Here is a 16,547-nt window from a genome sequence, read left to right as displayed (position 1 = left end):
AACAATGGCCATGTCCCAAATATAAGCTTCTTGGAATTGTACAAATTGTATTTATGATGCTAGCAGATTTCGGTTTAGCTGCTGAAATATTTCAGTAAGAGGGACTGAATTCTTAGTAAATGAAATGCTTCCTCTGTTCAGTTTTGGTCTGTTGAATGCTGGAAGTTTGGTGAGTCTGATCCATTCATTACATATATCTGGGATGAAAGAAAAGGCCAGCCATTTGGTTTTGATACCATTTTTTTAAATGTATCTCAGACTGAAATCATATAAATAAAAAAAAAAATGGTCCTTCAAAGTTATTCTTAATCTCCTAGGTGTGTTTCTAGTCTTGAGAAATCGGTGGGGCTTCTGAATACCTGATCGGGTTGTACAGATCTTGATTTATCATATCTCTTGTGGATTGTAACTGATACTGATTCAAAAATGTCTGGTGGCTTCACTTTTCAGCATCACCACAGAGAGTGCTAGTGCGTCATTGATTGGATCCTTAAAAAAACAAGTTATCCACACTGGAGTAATACCTCACATTTTCTGGAGAGGGTAGAGAGAAAAACAAATATTTATTGACCCATTTGTCTTTCCAGCAAGCTTTTATTTGGCACTAACCAAATACTGAGCTGAGTGGTTTACATATAACATATAGCTGACTCCTAACAATTCTATGAAACCCATTTTATAGATATGGAAACTGAGACACTGAGGGCTTCAGCAACTTGTAAATGAGGAGCTGAGGTTTAAATTTAGATAGGTCATTAAAAATAACCAAGGCTTTTCCATTAAGTGTTCTCCCTCATAAATAGCTCATGCATATGAAAATACAAACATAGCTAGAGGGACAAAGAATCTGATTTGGGAAGGACCAATTTTCTTAGCCACTAAGGGAATGAGAATATATTGCTGTAGGAAAAACACCTTCCTCTTCTTGATCTGGAGGCTGAACCCATATTTCCTTCTTCTGTCCTCCTTTTCCCACCACCCAAGACGTGTCATGAACTCCCACAGCAGGCAAACTAGGAAACATCATTTTGGGTGTCCTCCTCAGGCATGCCTCTGACATCCTCCCACTTTGAATAGCCTTAAAACATTAAAAAAAAAAAAAAAAGGATTAAAAAGGGAGTTTTTAAAAAAAGCAGACCTGAAGTTGCACAGAGGCAGCAAAGACATCTTTGAGGTCATTCTCTCGTTTTTTTTTCCTCTACACTGATGTATTCTCTCCAGAGTGATAATAATCTTTTTTGAAATGCAGGTCTAAGACGGAAGGAATTTTTATCTGGAAGAGTAATATAAATTAGCTTTGACTGCCAGTTTCCACTGATTATTACTTTCCAGGCGGAATTCCTACAAATTCTTGAGGCATGACCTCCAATGAAAAAATAAAACCCCTTTAAAATCTTGTTGAGAAATTCCAGATAACTTTCACAAGAGATTTAATTTTAGAGCATTAACACAATCTTGGTTGGAAAGATAAAACTACAATGCAGTTATTTGGTAAAAGTCATTACTTCACAATGAAGTCATTGGAGATTATTTTACTGTGCTTATCTGTCCCTTCTTCTTCTTTTTTTTTTTTCTTTTAAACTTGGTTCCTTTCTCCCAAAACTAATTTTATTATGCATTACTCAGTGCACTCTGGATTCACCCTTATGAAAGGATAAAGTGTTTCAACAGATAACCAGTTGGAGGCCGCCAATTTGAGATTCCACCTACCAGGATGAGCAAATGCTGTTACAGGGTATTACATCTTAGTCATATGAACTATGTGCTATTGCACATGTGTGGTTTCAGAAACCATAGTGGAAGGTTTAACAGGGGGAAAAAAAAAAGAAGAAGGCATCATTGTGAAGTAATGGATTCAAAGAGATTTCTGTATATCTTGAAATAAGATTTAAGTGTCGGGAAGTAAGAGCAGGCCTACCAGTGTTTACAGAGGAGTTAATACGTGAGAGGTTTGAAGGTGTGTCGGAGGGGGTGAGTGGGAATCACCCCATTGGACTGATGGCCAGAGTGCTAGAAAGGTAAAGTGATTTGTTTAAGCACTCATGACCTCAAAATAGTGGGAGAGAGCAATTCGAGTCTGAGAATATCTGACTGTGAAGTTGATTCTCCTCCTAGGCCAATGTGTTGCTCCTTCTTGAGCTGGCCTGAATGGAGGTGAGAAAAAATGAAGACCAACACCACATGGTCTATCAACATTTCAGAATAGTCAAAGGGAAAAAGTTGTCATTTCCCACCACCTTTTGTAAAATCTTCACTTACTTCAATTTAATATTTAGTTTTTAATTTAAATTAATAAAATTTATTAATATTTAATAAATTTAAATATTTAATATTTCATATGATAATTATTATTGTGTGTGCAGTCACGTCTGACTCTTTGTGACCCCATGGACTGTAACCCACCAGGATCCTCTGTCCATGGAACTTTCCAGGCATGAATACTGGAGCAGATCTTCCTACTCCAAGGGATCTTCCTGACCCAGGGATCGAACCCAGGTCTCCTGAATTGACAGGTGGATTCTTTACCACTTGGCCACCTGGAAAGCCTCGGTCAGAAACTAAGATCCCATATGCCCTGGGGCAACTAAGCCACAACTAGAGATCCCCATGCCAATATAGCCAAATAAGGAAATAATTATTATATGTAACCAAAGTAAGTTGGCTTAAAGTAAAAATTGAAATAGATGTATAACATATAGCTATATATGAGATATAATCTTTATTCTCGAAAGTGAAAATCTTTCAGTCATGTCCGACTCTTTGCGACAGTCCATGAAATTCTCCAGGCCAGAATACTGGAATGGGTAGCTGTTCCCTTCTCCAGGGGATCAGGGATTGAACCCAGGTCTCCAGCACTGCAGGTGGACTCTTTACCAACTGATATCAGGGAAGCCCATTATCCTTTAACATGTATGTAAATATAATCACAAGGAAAAATGTGAATAATTCTCATTTTCAGGGTATTTATGTGAAGCGGTAAGATTATTCTATGAATATAGTGATTATTTTTAACATAAAATTCCCCTTTTCATTTCCTATTTAAACATTTATTTTTAATTATAACCCACAAACAGGTGGAAAAAATGATTTATGTAATAAGAAAGAAAAGAAACTTGAAACTATGAGATTCTTTAATTCTACTTTCCCTGAGAATAAATCAGTGGTGGAAATTATCTTTTAGGTATTGAGATATTTGTTTCCTCTTTTCAAGAATATTCGTATTTTACTGACTTTTATACAAGAAATCAAATAGTTTTTTTTCCAAGAGTAATTCAATAGTATTAATTCTTATGCTATGAAATGTCATAGCATGATTTGTATCATATGAATCTTTTCATTCAATAATCCCACTTATTAAGCATCTCATTTACTCAAGGCACCAAGGATGCAAAAATAAACACATCATCTTCCTCAAGACACTCACAGGTAGAAAATCATATAATTATGGTACAAAATAGTGAGGATTATGTGCGATATATATACATGTGAGTGAGCATAACCGTGGACTGCCCAGGCGGCGCTAGTGGTAAGAAACCACCTGCCAAAGCAAGTAGACGTGACACACGATTCCCTCCCTGGGCTGGGAAGATTCCCTGGAGGAGGGCACAGCATCCCACCCCGGTATTCCTGCCTGGAGAGTCCCATGAGCATAACCGGGCTTTCTAAATTCTCAGATATCCAGAAATAAGAACTATGCTGTTGTTGTTTCATTACTGGGTCATATCTGACTCTTTGCAATCCATGGACTGTAGCCCATCAGGCTCCTCTGTCCATAGAATTTCCCAGGCAAGAACACTGGGGTGGGTAGCCATTCCCTTCTCCAGGGGATCTTTCTTTCTGACCCAGGGATCTATCAAACCCATGTCTCCTGCACTGGGAGGCAGATTCTTTACCACTGAGCCACCTCGGAACTCCATTAAGAACTATACTGAATAAAAATGATTTTAGAATATATAGGGAAATTGTGATGATAGAAAGCAAGACATAATACGTTTATTTTTATTACATTTAGAATTTGCTCCTTTCTTTTAAGATATATTTCAATAAATGTTTCTCAAAAAATATAAAACAATTTCAAATGCATCATGTTTATCATTAATCTTGTAGGGTTTCAGAGATGCAGAAAGAGGCAAGTACTTTTATTATTTCTCATTTATAGAAATAACTCATAACTTCAGCTACTTTCCAGGCAAGAGACCATAATCATTGTTTAGTAAAAGTTCTTAAAATTTACAGCTCTCCAAAATATATCATTTGTACTCTTCTGTTCATAATCTCTTTTTTTTCCATTTATTTTTATTAGTTGGAGGCTAATTACTTTACATCACTACAGTAGTTTTTGTCATACATTGAAATGAATTAGCCATGGATTTACATGTATTCCCCATCCCGGTCCCCCCTCCTACCTCCCTCTCCACCTGATCCCTCTGGGTCTTCCCAGTGCACCAGGCCCGAGCACTTGTCTCATGTACCCAACATGGGCTGGTGATCTGTTTCACCCTAGATAATATACATGTTTCAATGCTGTTCTCTTGAAACATCCCACCATAATATACATGTTTCAATGCTGTTCTCTTGAAACATCCCACCCTCGCCTTCTCCCAGAGTCCACAAGTCTGTTCTATACATCTGAGTCTCTTTTTCTGTTTTGCATATAGGGTTATCATTACCATCTTTCTAAATTCCATATAAATGTGTTTGAGGTACCATTATATGCCAGTCAGGATGGCTGCTATCCAAAAGTCTACAAGCAATAAATGCTGGAGAGGGTGTGGAGAAAAGGGAACCCTCTTACACTGTTGGTGGGAATGCAAATTAGTACAGCTACTATGGAAAACAGTGTGGAGATTTCTTAAAAAGCTGGAAATAGAACTGCCATATGACCCAGCAATCCTACTTCTGGGCATACACACCAAGGAAACCAGATCTGAAAGAGACACGTGCACCCCAATGTTCATCGCAGCACTGTTTATAATAGCCAGGACATGGAAGCAACCCAGATGCCCATCAGCAGACGAATGGATAAGGAAGCTGTGGTACATATACACCATGGAATACTACTCAGCCATTAAAAAGAATTCATTTGAATCAGTTCTAATGAGATGGATGAAACTGGAGCCCATTATACAGAGCGAAGTAAGCCAGAAAGATAAAGACCATTACAGTATAATCTAACTCTTTATTTCTCTAATATACCGTTTAACTCTCCTTTTCCATTCTTGGTATATATTAGCATGTAATTGGAGGATAACTACTTTGCAACATTGTGATGGGTTTTGCCACATGAACGTGAATCAGCTATAAGCACACATACGTCTTCTCCCTCCTGAACCCCGCTCCCACCTCTCTCCCCACCCCATCACTCCAGTTGTCACAGAGCACCGGCTTTGGATGCCCCGTGTCACACATCAAACTCCCGCTGGCTATCTAGTTTACACATGGCAATGTGTATGTTTCAGTGCTATTTCCTTTTTATTCCCTGATAATCCATATTTGTTTTGGATAAAAGACTACAAAATAGAGATTAAAAAAAGCAAAGAAAAAACTATGATTGTGACTCTGTGTGTGTCTTGAGGATAGAGATTCTAACCAGAAGAAGGTATGACAGGTGTGACAGAGGGAAGGTGAGCATGGCAGAAAAGAATGGTCAGAAGCACTAAGGGTGTGTATTCTTTCTGACTTAGTCCCCATGGTGACTCAGGAGTTCTCTCCCCCTTAAAGGCAGGCTCACCAAGGTTCCTATTCCCTGCTACTTCACTGACATTCACCTCAGCTCAATGATGCTACAATAACCATGAACAGACCTCCTTGTTTCCATCCCTGAGGTTCAATCCATTCAAATGAAATTTCCTAAATTAGCACTTCCAAAGAGTCACCCCCATGGGTAAGAACTACTTCAGTTACAGTTACAGTACAGAATTTCATTCAAGGACCTTCATATATTCCAACAACAAATTAATTTCAGCTTTATTTTTTCTCTGTCTCCCTAGTGGGGAAAACACACAATTCAAAGGTAAACAAATGAATAATCTGAGTCATGAACACTGCGAGAGAAATAGAATAGAGTGACAGGAGACCTGATGATAGAGAGCAGGACAGGGCCCGGGGTCTTGGAGTTCCCAGGGCTTTTTGGCCATGGGACAGCGGATCTGCCACTGGCAGATGGCTGCTTTCTGTCACCCGATGGTATGGTAGCTCCTCTCCTGTGCTGTGTGCAGAGCATAGAACGTGCAAACGGGAAGAGGACTCGGCAGTTTTACAGCCCAGTGATTATCAAATGCTCTGTTATTGCCATATAACATCATATAACACATAACTGGCTTGTGCAAGTGAAATCTCACAAGGTCTAAACCTCTGGATATGTTCATAGTTCCATTGAAAATCTTCGATCTGGTTTATGTTGTTTCATTTTACAGTTGAGGAAATGGAAGTACAGATGGGTGTAGAGATGAATGGTCAAAAATTAGATGCCAGGCAGGTGTGACCCATATTACAGGCAGCTTTTGATATGTGATTGGTTCATTTGGCCATCAATTTCTTCTGTCTGAAGGTGGAATTGCCTTCAAAATCATTTAACGTGGAGACATTGACATACTGCTCCAAATGGTATTATCTAATGTATTCATCTAATTTACTCCTAGACCTAGTTTTAGGCAGCTTTTAGTTTTGCTTCCCAAGACCAACCCAACTATAGGATAAGGATTTATAGCCACTGGCATCGCACAGTACCTTGCAGGCTCAGCTCTGAATCACCTCTTCTCTTTGTGGCCCTTATCATCCTTTGTACCTCACAATGGTACATGACACATTTTGCTTGTATCATCACTATTTAAACCTTTGTCTTTTCTTCTACATAAGATGGTAAATGTCCAGGCACAGGAATTGTGTCTTAATAATCTTCGAGATACCCACTGAAAACAGTGCTCTACATCATACTGTGTGCTCAGATCAAGTATTAAAAGGCATCACAGATTTTGACACATACTCAAACAGAGAGAAGTATTGAAAAATTATGTTGAGCATTGATAAAATCATTGGCATATGTGGATAGCCTCCTCAGGTGGGTAGTCTTGCCAAGGAAAGCATTCATTTGAAAGTGTAAGATCTGGGATGTCATCAAGTAGATGTCCAGTGAAGGCCTGCTGTATAGGACAGGGAATTTAAAAAATATGAAGGTACAATCTGTTTGTAGGACATATATTAGGTTAACCTTAAAATTGCATTCCAATATACATTAAGTGCAGACAAATATTGTTCGATTCCACTTATACAAGATACCTAGAAGAGTTGAATTCATAATCAGAAAGTATATTGGTAGGTTCCAGGGGTTGGAGGTGGGGAAGGGGGATGGGCATTTAGAGTTTAATGGAAACAGAGTTTCAGTTTAGGAAGGTAAAAAGTTCAGGAGATGGGTAATGGTGAGAGTTAATGTGAATACACTCAGAGCCATTGAACTGAATAGTTAAATACAGTTAAAATAGCATGTTTTATATTATGTGATTTTTACCACATAAAAAAGTCTATAAGCATGATTTCATCATCATGGCACCTATTTAGTGAGTGACCATTAGGTTATTCAGACAGGATACTAGGTTTTTTAAGTAGGATTCAGGAGAAGCACAAAATACAGCCCATACCTTAACAAATCAGCAGTTTAGACTAAGAAGCAAGAGTTCAAAAATATAAAATCACGCATGTGTGTGTGTTAGTCGCTCAGTCGTGCCCAACTCTTTGCGATCCCATGTCTCATAGCCCACGAGGCTTCTATGTCCATGGAATTCTCCAGGCAAGAACACTGGAGTGGGTTGCCATTTCCTTCTACAGGAGATCTTCCCCACCAGGGATTGAACCCGGGTCTGCTGTGTTGCAGGCAAATTCTTTCTGAACCACCTGGAAAGTCACATATAATTAATTTCTAAGTCATGCAATGGGTGTAAGTCAGACAGGAATTGAAGGACTCATCACTAAGGGATGGCTGTGGAGGAGCGAAGGGTCCAGGCCCTGGATTTGCCACGAAAGCAACGAGTGCTGCACTGAGGCGCCAAATCATCCACGCAGACCTCAAAGGGAGCTAAAGGCTGGTCTACGCAAGGTCAAAACTCACGAGTCAGGCAAAAGAAAGAACAAAATGGACTTTCATTTTCCTCTCAGAGAAGAGGCTTGGCAACACAGTTCAGCAGGTTTCAGAAATTCCAGTGTCAGATGCTGTTCCTAGAGGGAAAACATTCCGAGAACTTATGAGGATGCAAAATTGTCCTCGACCAGGAAGAAATCAGTCAACAAGTTCCCAGACATTTCTCACTAGTTTGACATATCCTGCAATATACAAAGCTGACTTGGGCCATGTCGTCAAGGAGATGTGGTCTATTCTTACATGAATTCTGGCTCAATAAATTAGTAATGGGAAGGGGGCAGAACTTCTGATATAAATATGTGATGTGTATGGCTTATAGGGCTTCCCTGGTGGCTCAGCAGTAAAAAATCCGCCTGCCAATGCAGGATATGAGGGTTCAATCCCTGGGTCAGGAAGACCCACTGGCCCAAGTCAGCTTTGTATATTCCAAATAGGAAAAGGGAGTACGTCAAGGCTGTATATTGTTACCCTGCTTATTTAACTTATATGCAGAGTACATCATGAGAAACGTTGGGCTGGAGGAAGCACAAGCTGGAATCAAGATTGCTGGGAGAAATATCATTAGCCTTAGATACGCAGATGACCCACCCTTATGGCAGAAAGTGAAGAAGAACTAAAGAGCCTCTTGATGAAAGTGAAAGAGGACAGTGAAAAAGTTGGCTTAAAGCTCAACATTCAGAAAAGTAAGATCATGGCACCCAGTCCCATCACTTCATGGGAAATAGATGGGGAAACAGTGGAAACAGTGGCTGACTTTATTTTGGGGGGCTCCAAAATCACTGCAGATGGTGATTGCAGCCATGAAATTAAAAGACGCTTATTCCTTGGAAGGAAAGTTATGACCAACCTAGATAGCATATTAAAAAGCAGAGACATTACTTTGTCAACAAAGGTTCAGTTAGTCAAGGCTATGGTTTTTCCAGTGGTCATGTATGGATGTGAGAGTTGGACTGTGAAGAAAGCTGAGCGCTGAAGAATTGATGCTTTTGAGCTGTGGTGTTGGAGAAGACTCTTGAGAGTCCCTTGAAATGCAAGGAGATCCAACCAGTCCAGCCTAAAGGAGATCAGTCCTGAGTGTTCATTGGAAGGACTGATGTTGAAGCTGAAACTCCAGTACTTTGGCCACCTCATGCGAAGAGCTGACTCATTCGAAAAGACCCTGACACTGGGAGGGATTGGGGGCAGGAGGAGAAGGGGATGACAGAGGATGAGATGGTTGGATGGCATCACCGACACAATGGACATGGGTTTGGGTAAACTCCGGGAATTTGTGATGGACAGGGAGGCCTGGCGTGCTGCGGTTCATGGGGTTGCAAAGAGTTGGACACGACTGAGCAACTGAACTGAACTGAACTGCATGTGAGTGTGTGTGCACCACATCTTCTTTATCCTTTCATCTGTCCATAAACATTCAGGTTCTTCCCATGCTTCAGCTGTTGGAAACAGTACTTAACTGTGCGTGTCTAAACTGATGGACACAACTTGATACTGCCGAATGTGGTGTTCAGTGCTTAGGTATTTGTTGAAAAACCTAAGATTTACACACAAAAGTTTACTGGCCACTCACTATGCTTTGAGCTCTATACCAGTTGCTTTCAGAACATGAAAGACATGCAAGGCTGATTCCTCAGCTGAGAGGAAACTACAACTGGGGTAGAAAGAAACATCAACATATTATTGATAATGATAACCTCTCACCTTCAACACCATCACCATCACCAGCACTGCCATCATGGTGCCATCATAATTTCACCTGATTTATACAGTATTTTGTGATTTAACCTAGGGTTGTTGATGGTTATCTTTCTCTCATTTCCAGATTAGAGATATTGCATTGGGTCAGGTTGTTTTTGTACATGAGGAAAAATCTAATCTGAGAGTTTTCTAGAACTCTAGTGTTCTAGAATTCTAGTGTTTTCTAGAACACAATGTGCTCTATACATGTAGCTAAATTCTTAGCAGCCACACCAAACATATAAGTTCATATATGTGAACGTTATAGTTTTCAGTATAGACCTTAAGAGTCCAAAGTCAAAAAAAGTCTTGGAAAAACTCTTTGGAAATTGATTTCAGCAAGTTCATTGCATCTTTTGAATTTATTTGTTCTATAAAATATTTATCTTGTTAAAAATATAAACTTCAGGGATTTCCCTGGTGACCCAGTGGCTAACACTATGCACTTTCACTGTAGGGAGCATGGGTTCAATCTCTGCTCAGGGAACTAAGATCCCAGAAAAAAACAATCAAAATTATCACCTACTTTAAAATAGATAAATATATTTTATATATGTAGCTAAAAGTTTTTTGGAGTCTTACCAGTAATTTTAACTGTCAATTTGATTAGGCTACAAGGTGCTCAGATATTTGGTCAAATATTATTCTGACTGTGTCTGTAAAGGTATTTCTGGATGAGATTAACTTTTGAGTGAGTAGACAGAATAAATCAGATAGTGTGCTCTAATATGGGCGAGCCTTGTCTGATCAGTTGAAGGCCTAAACAAAACAAAAAGATTCAATAAAAGAGATTCCTTCTGCTTGACTGCCAAGCTGGGACATGATTTTTTTTTTTCCCCCTTTGGACTTTAATAGAAACATCAGCTTTTCCTTCATCTCGAGTCTGTTGGGCATGGGCTGGAATGGCAATATCAGTTCTCCCAGTTCTCACACCTCTGTGCTTGGACTGAAATTATACCACGGACTCTGCTTGGGCTCTAGCTTTCAGCTTACCAACTGCAGGTCTGGGACTTGTAAGCCTCCTTAATTCCAGGAGCCAATTCCTTATAATAAATCTCACTCCTTCCCCTCTCATTTACACATACACATATATCATACACACATGCATCATACACACACACTCTCTATATATCTTGTATAAACTTCTTACATATGTATATGTATATAGATGGGATATAGGAGATAGCTAAACTGATAGATCTATCTGTTCGGTTCTCCTGGGGAACTCTTGTTAATATGAAAGCCAAACTCAAAGAACACATTAGTTGATAAGCTGGAAATGAAAGTTTGGTCACACATACCTCAAAAGATAGGTAGACAGATATATGGAGATGTTTCATCCCTTATTTGTCTTAAAGGATCAAAAAATAGCCTTGAAAATAATTTTAAAATGGGAATTCCAAGTTGATCTTGAATACTGGAGGTATTTGGCTAACTGATCACCAAATCCACTCATTCTTCTTCCTGGGGGTATATCTTGACTGCTTTTCCCAGTCTCCCTGTGGGTGACTGAGTCCTGATGTATCTACCCCTTTCACTTATGGCCCATAAATGCCTCCCACAGAAAAGTATTCGTGTTCTTCTCTGCTCAGTGGAATTTAGTCATATATTGAAGACAGTGCAACATGAAACAGAAGAAACCTGTGTCCCTCCTCTCAACTGGAGGAGACCTGCCCTGGAGAACTCCTTTTGGATTTTACATGAATGAAAAATAAACTTATGTTTATGGAGCTAATGAAATGTTGGGAGTGCACCAGTAGCTGGTATTACTAAGTGATGAACAGCATTGTCAGGATAAGAGCAGAGGTGTTACTGTTGGAGAATGAGGTCATGTGAATTTATAACTTCTGGGATGTCTGCTTAAAATATCCATCTCTGGGACTTCCCTGGTGGTCCAGTGGTTAAGACTCTGAGCTCCCAATGCAAGGGATGTGGATTCAATCCTTGGTTGGGGAATTAAGATCCCACATATATGTGATTCATCCAAGAAAATTTAAAAAAAAATTCTATCTCAAAATCTAGGAATTCCACCTTCACTTATTAGAATCTAGTTACTTGCCTTTGTTGCTTGACATGTAGATATATAATTTGTTGTCGTTGTTTAGCTGCTAAGTCATGATGGACTCTTTGTAACCCCATGGACTGTAGCCCACCAGACTCCTCTGGCCATGGAATCTCCCAGGCAAGATACTGGAATGGGTTGCCATTTCCTTCTCCAAGGGATCTTCCTGACCCAGGGATTGAACCCGTGTCTCCTGCATTGCAAATGGATGGATTCTTTACTGATGAGCCATCCAGGAAACCCCAGACAGTTAATTAGGAGTCAAAAAAAAAGAAAAGGAGAGATGATTTGGTTTGAAAACCTAGTCTTAGATCCAGTCTACTTAAGTCACCTTATTACACTAAACCAATTTCATTGCTTATTTGATTCAAACAAATTTGAATTTTTAAACCATAGTTACAGTGGGCTGTACAGGAAAGAATATTGCATGGGATTGTAACACCTGAACTGGCATCCTAGATTTACTATTTATGGGTAAAGTAAACTCTTCCCTGGTGGCTCAGAGGGTAAAGCGTCTGCCTGCAATGCGAGAGATCTGGGTTCAATTCCTGGGTTGGGAAGATAACCTGGAGAAGGAAATGACAACCCATTCCCATTACTCTTGCCTGGAAAATCCCATGGACGGAAGAGCTGAGTAGGCTACAGTCCACGGGGTCGCAAAGAGTCGGACACGACTGAGCGACTTCACTTTCTTTCAAACACTTCAAGTCTGTTATCTCACTTTTAAATATAAGTGGGATTATAGGAACTTCCCAGGTGGTCCAGCAGTTAGAACTTCACCTTCCAATGCAAGGGGGTGCAGGTTTGATCCTTGTCAGATACCTAAGATTCCACATGCCTTATGGCCAAAAAACAAAAACATAAAACAGAAGCAGTATTGTAACAAATTCAGTAGCAATTTTAATAATCACCCACATCAGGAAAAAAAAAAACCTTTCAAAAATAATAAAAAAAAATGGAATCATAATATTCCTCACTACATTGTTGAGAAGATCAAGGTGCTACACTTTCAAAGTGAGAAAATATTTCTGTCCGTTTTCCAGGTGACAGAAATATCAGCCCTGTTTAGGGGAATGCTGAATAGCAAACTCAGCAGGTTTCACTTCGCTCATGTCCACACGCAGAGCTAAGTTGCTCTGTGCCTGGATCCCCTGGCCTTCCAAGAACCTGGGACTCTCAACTTGTAAGGGCCCAAATAGATGCCTGTGGGTCTCAGTGACATATTTCAGTTGGAAGGCTTGTTGCAAGCAAGCACTTGAGTACCCTGGAAGGGTAAGACCAGAAGGCTGAGACCTGTGAATAAATTAAATGAGAAGGGAATGCTTGAATGAGTGAAGCAGGCTGGTGGTGCCTCCCTTATCTTGCTCTCTACAAGCCTGGACTTCAGAGCGCACTGTGACTCACATCAGTGAAATAACTAAAAGCAAAGGTCAAGTTGTGAATTACAGAGTGGAGAGAAAAAGAAACAATGGCAAAATCTGGAGAAAAAAAATGAAGTGAAAGAAACCATCTTCTCGTGCTTTTCATCCTTGGATGAGTGTACATTCCTTGCCCCCACTGGAAAAAAACATGATGATGATATAGGAAAGTGATCTAGAGAATGGAGTTTGGGGTCAGAAAATGCTGAGTTAGCACTCAGTTTGACCACCTCTTCTCTGTGTTACTTTAGAAAACCTCCTTAACTCTAAGTAGCCTCCATTTTCTCATCTTATGTCTAAGGACTGCTGAGAAGTAAAAAATATTTTGATGCAGGTAAACATTTCAGCACAGTCCCTGGCACAGGGTGAGAATATTATATGTTAGCTTTTGCTGATTTGAGCTTCACCTTGAATATCATTTTGGTTTATGCATTACAGGCTACCCACCCTGTCATCTTCTCCATCAGATCAAATCATTGCATGGAAGTCTCCTCACTCAGCTTCTATCCCAAATTGTTTCTTCCTCCATGGGCTTGGGTGTTGAGTTTCTATGTAGGCTTTGGGCTTAACTACAATCTTTGTCAGTCACAGACTGGACGAGATGGAGTGGAAGAGCCATCTGTCTCCCAGAATTTAAAAAATTGTGAAAGGCAACAATGGCACCTGAAAAAAATGATGAAGTATGAGCACATGTTCTGTGTTTGATGCTATAATCCTTATGGAATAACATTTATCAGCAGTTCTGATGTTGTAGTTTGGAACCTGGAGTCTGGTCCATTCCAAATCCACCACAATCTCACAGTTCTTGTCCTCAGCCCCACACCAATCCTCATCTTTGTTATCATTTATACATGAGTCTCCCTTTAACGGAGAAGGCAATGGCACCCCACTCCAGTACTCTTGCCTGGGAAATCCCATGGACGGAGGAGCCTGGTAGGCTACAGTTCCTGGGGTCGTGAAGAGTCGGACACGACTGAGCGACTTCACTTTCACTTTTCACTTTCATGCATTGGAGAAGGAAATTGACAATCCACTCCAGTGTTCTTGCTTGGAGAATCCCAGGGATGGAAGCCTGGTGGGCTGCCATCTATGGGGTCGCACAGAGTCGGACACGACTGACGTGACTTAGCACTCCCTTTAAAGGTTGGTACCATGTCTTTTGATACTTACTATCAGTCTCCTTCACTCAGTACCTAGTGTGATGTTGTGGCTACCATAGACACTTAGTACAAGTTGTAAATAGGATAAAAGGCTTAAATAATTTTGAACTGATTCATAGCTCAAGAGATATATCATTATTATCCAGGCCATTGGATATTCATGATGAGAGCTTGAATAAACACATTTTCACATTTTCTTAGTACCTACTTTCTGCCTGTACTGTATATTTTTCCTTTCCCATATTTCACCTATCCTTCAACTAGACATAGAATTGATTAAACATATGTTTAATAGTATCCATTTTTTCTGCTCAAAAAATACTTCCTCCAACAATATTTTAAATTATATACAATAATAATATATATTTTGTGAACCAGGAAGACCTTTTGGAAAGTTATAGAAGAATCATCAGTTGTTCTTACTTAAGGGCAGATAGTTTAATCATTTTGCTTTCTGAACATTTGCTGAGGCGCTCTGAAAGGAAGAGGTTTGTGATGAGAGAGAAAAGAGGAAGAATTAGTGGTAGTGCATTGGAAAGTGCAGGAAAATTGGAGTAGGAATTTGAGGAGAACACTGCATGGTTCAGGGGTAAGAGGATACTGGACTTCTGGGGGTCTGTTGAGAGGTAGAGAGTCAGAGGGTGCAGGAAAACAAGAGTGCATTCAGCATGGACAAACTTCATTTTGACATTTTGCCAGGGCCCCTAGGATTCCTTTCTTTACTTCTTTTGCACCCCTTACCCTAGACTGTCTCTGCCTCTCCTCAAAGCAAACCCCAAACTAAAGCAATGATCATACCACTTCTGGAAGCAGTGGCGAAGTCTCAGTGAGACCGTACTCAGGGAGCCCCTGCCTGGTTTTATAGGCAGACCCCCGAGGGAGGCCACCCCCAGGCAGGCTTCGGGCTGTTACCTTCTGTTCTTCAGGACGTGGCTCGGAGAAGGGGGTTCTGGGGCACATTTTCTGGGCACACCTTCGAAGACAACTATCATGAAGGATAAACAACAAGGGGCTCTCTGCCTCTTTATTCTAAAGCATTTTTGCTGGAAACGTCTCCATTTTTCCCCCACACTCCTGAGCAGACAAAATGCCTACCTTCAGCTGGACTTGGGTTGAATTTAGACCTGAAGGGAATTTATTGGGTTCTTCCTGTGGTTTACTTGAACACCTGCGGGAGATCAAGAAAGAAGCTGTTAAGTGACAACATCCTAAGCTGAAATCTTATCACCATGACTACGACTGCTGCTGCTGCTCTTTCAGATGATTTTTATTCATCATAATAATACACTGGTCTCTTTCTCTTCTCTAATCTTTCTCTTGTTTCTCTCTTCCAGCATCTCTTCTTCCATTTAGCATTTCAAGTAATTTTGGCCTCGCTTCATCCTGCCTGCCTGTCTGTAAATTTTTGGAAAGTAAAGCTCATCATCCTGTCTCCTCCATGTTTATAGCCCTTTAGACTACCGAGTGTAAGATCTTGCACTCTGACCCTTGGGAAATGAGTGGCACACCAAAAAATCATAGGTAAAAGAGTGTGTGCTTGGATCAAGGGAAAGGACTCACTTTCTACCTCTACAAGAAAGTTGTGGGTCACCGGGGACAAACTACCTAACCTCAGAGTACTAGTTAGGTTTGTGTTGGGCTTTGCTTCAAACAAATACATGGTTTTATTCTTCTCACATAACAAAGACCTCCTGAAATGATGGCATCTGTCCTCATCTGGGCTGCTGTGCAATCACAGGACGGGTGTTTCACTTCCAGGTTCAAGAAGGAAAGGGAAAGGCTAAATGGAAAAGGCTAGGACTAAAGAGAAGCGCCTTTTCTTCTCAGCTCTCCCAGAAGCCCTACTCAGGGTCTCCTTGTGTGTGTGTGGCAAGTCACTTCAGTTGTGTTCAACTCTTTGTGACCCCATGGACTGTAGCCCACTAAGCTCCTCTGTTCATGGGATTCTCCAGGCAAGAATGCTGGAGTGGGTTGCCAGGCCTTCCTCCAAGGGATCCTCCTAACCCAGGGATCGAACCTGCATCTCTGACATCTCCAGC

The 16,547-nt window shown here is 40.4% G+C and overlaps 1 long non-coding RNA gene across 1 annotated transcript; it reads right to left on the bottom strand.

Moving 5' to 3' along the window:
* Positions 1-285: 285 nt before the first annotated feature.
* On the bottom strand, positions 286-9,997 carry LOC110149978 (uncharacterized). Its single transcript, XR_002317599.2, has 3 exons — positions 9,833-9,997; positions 1,139-1,273; positions 286-534 (listed from the first exon to the last, which is right to left on the bottom strand). It is a non-coding gene; the product is annotated as an uncharacterized lncRNA (long non-coding RNA).
* Positions 9,998-16,547: the final 6,550 nt, after the last annotated feature.

Source organism: Odocoileus virginianus, chromosome 11 (assembly GCF_023699985.2).
Source record: "Odocoileus virginianus isolate 20LAN1187 ecotype Illinois chromosome 11, Ovbor_1.2, whole genome shotgun sequence".
In the NCBI taxonomy this organism is placed as follows: domain Eukaryota; kingdom Metazoa; phylum Chordata; class Mammalia; order Artiodactyla; family Cervidae; genus Odocoileus; species Odocoileus virginianus.
This window is presented reverse-complemented; position numbering and strand designations above follow the sequence as displayed.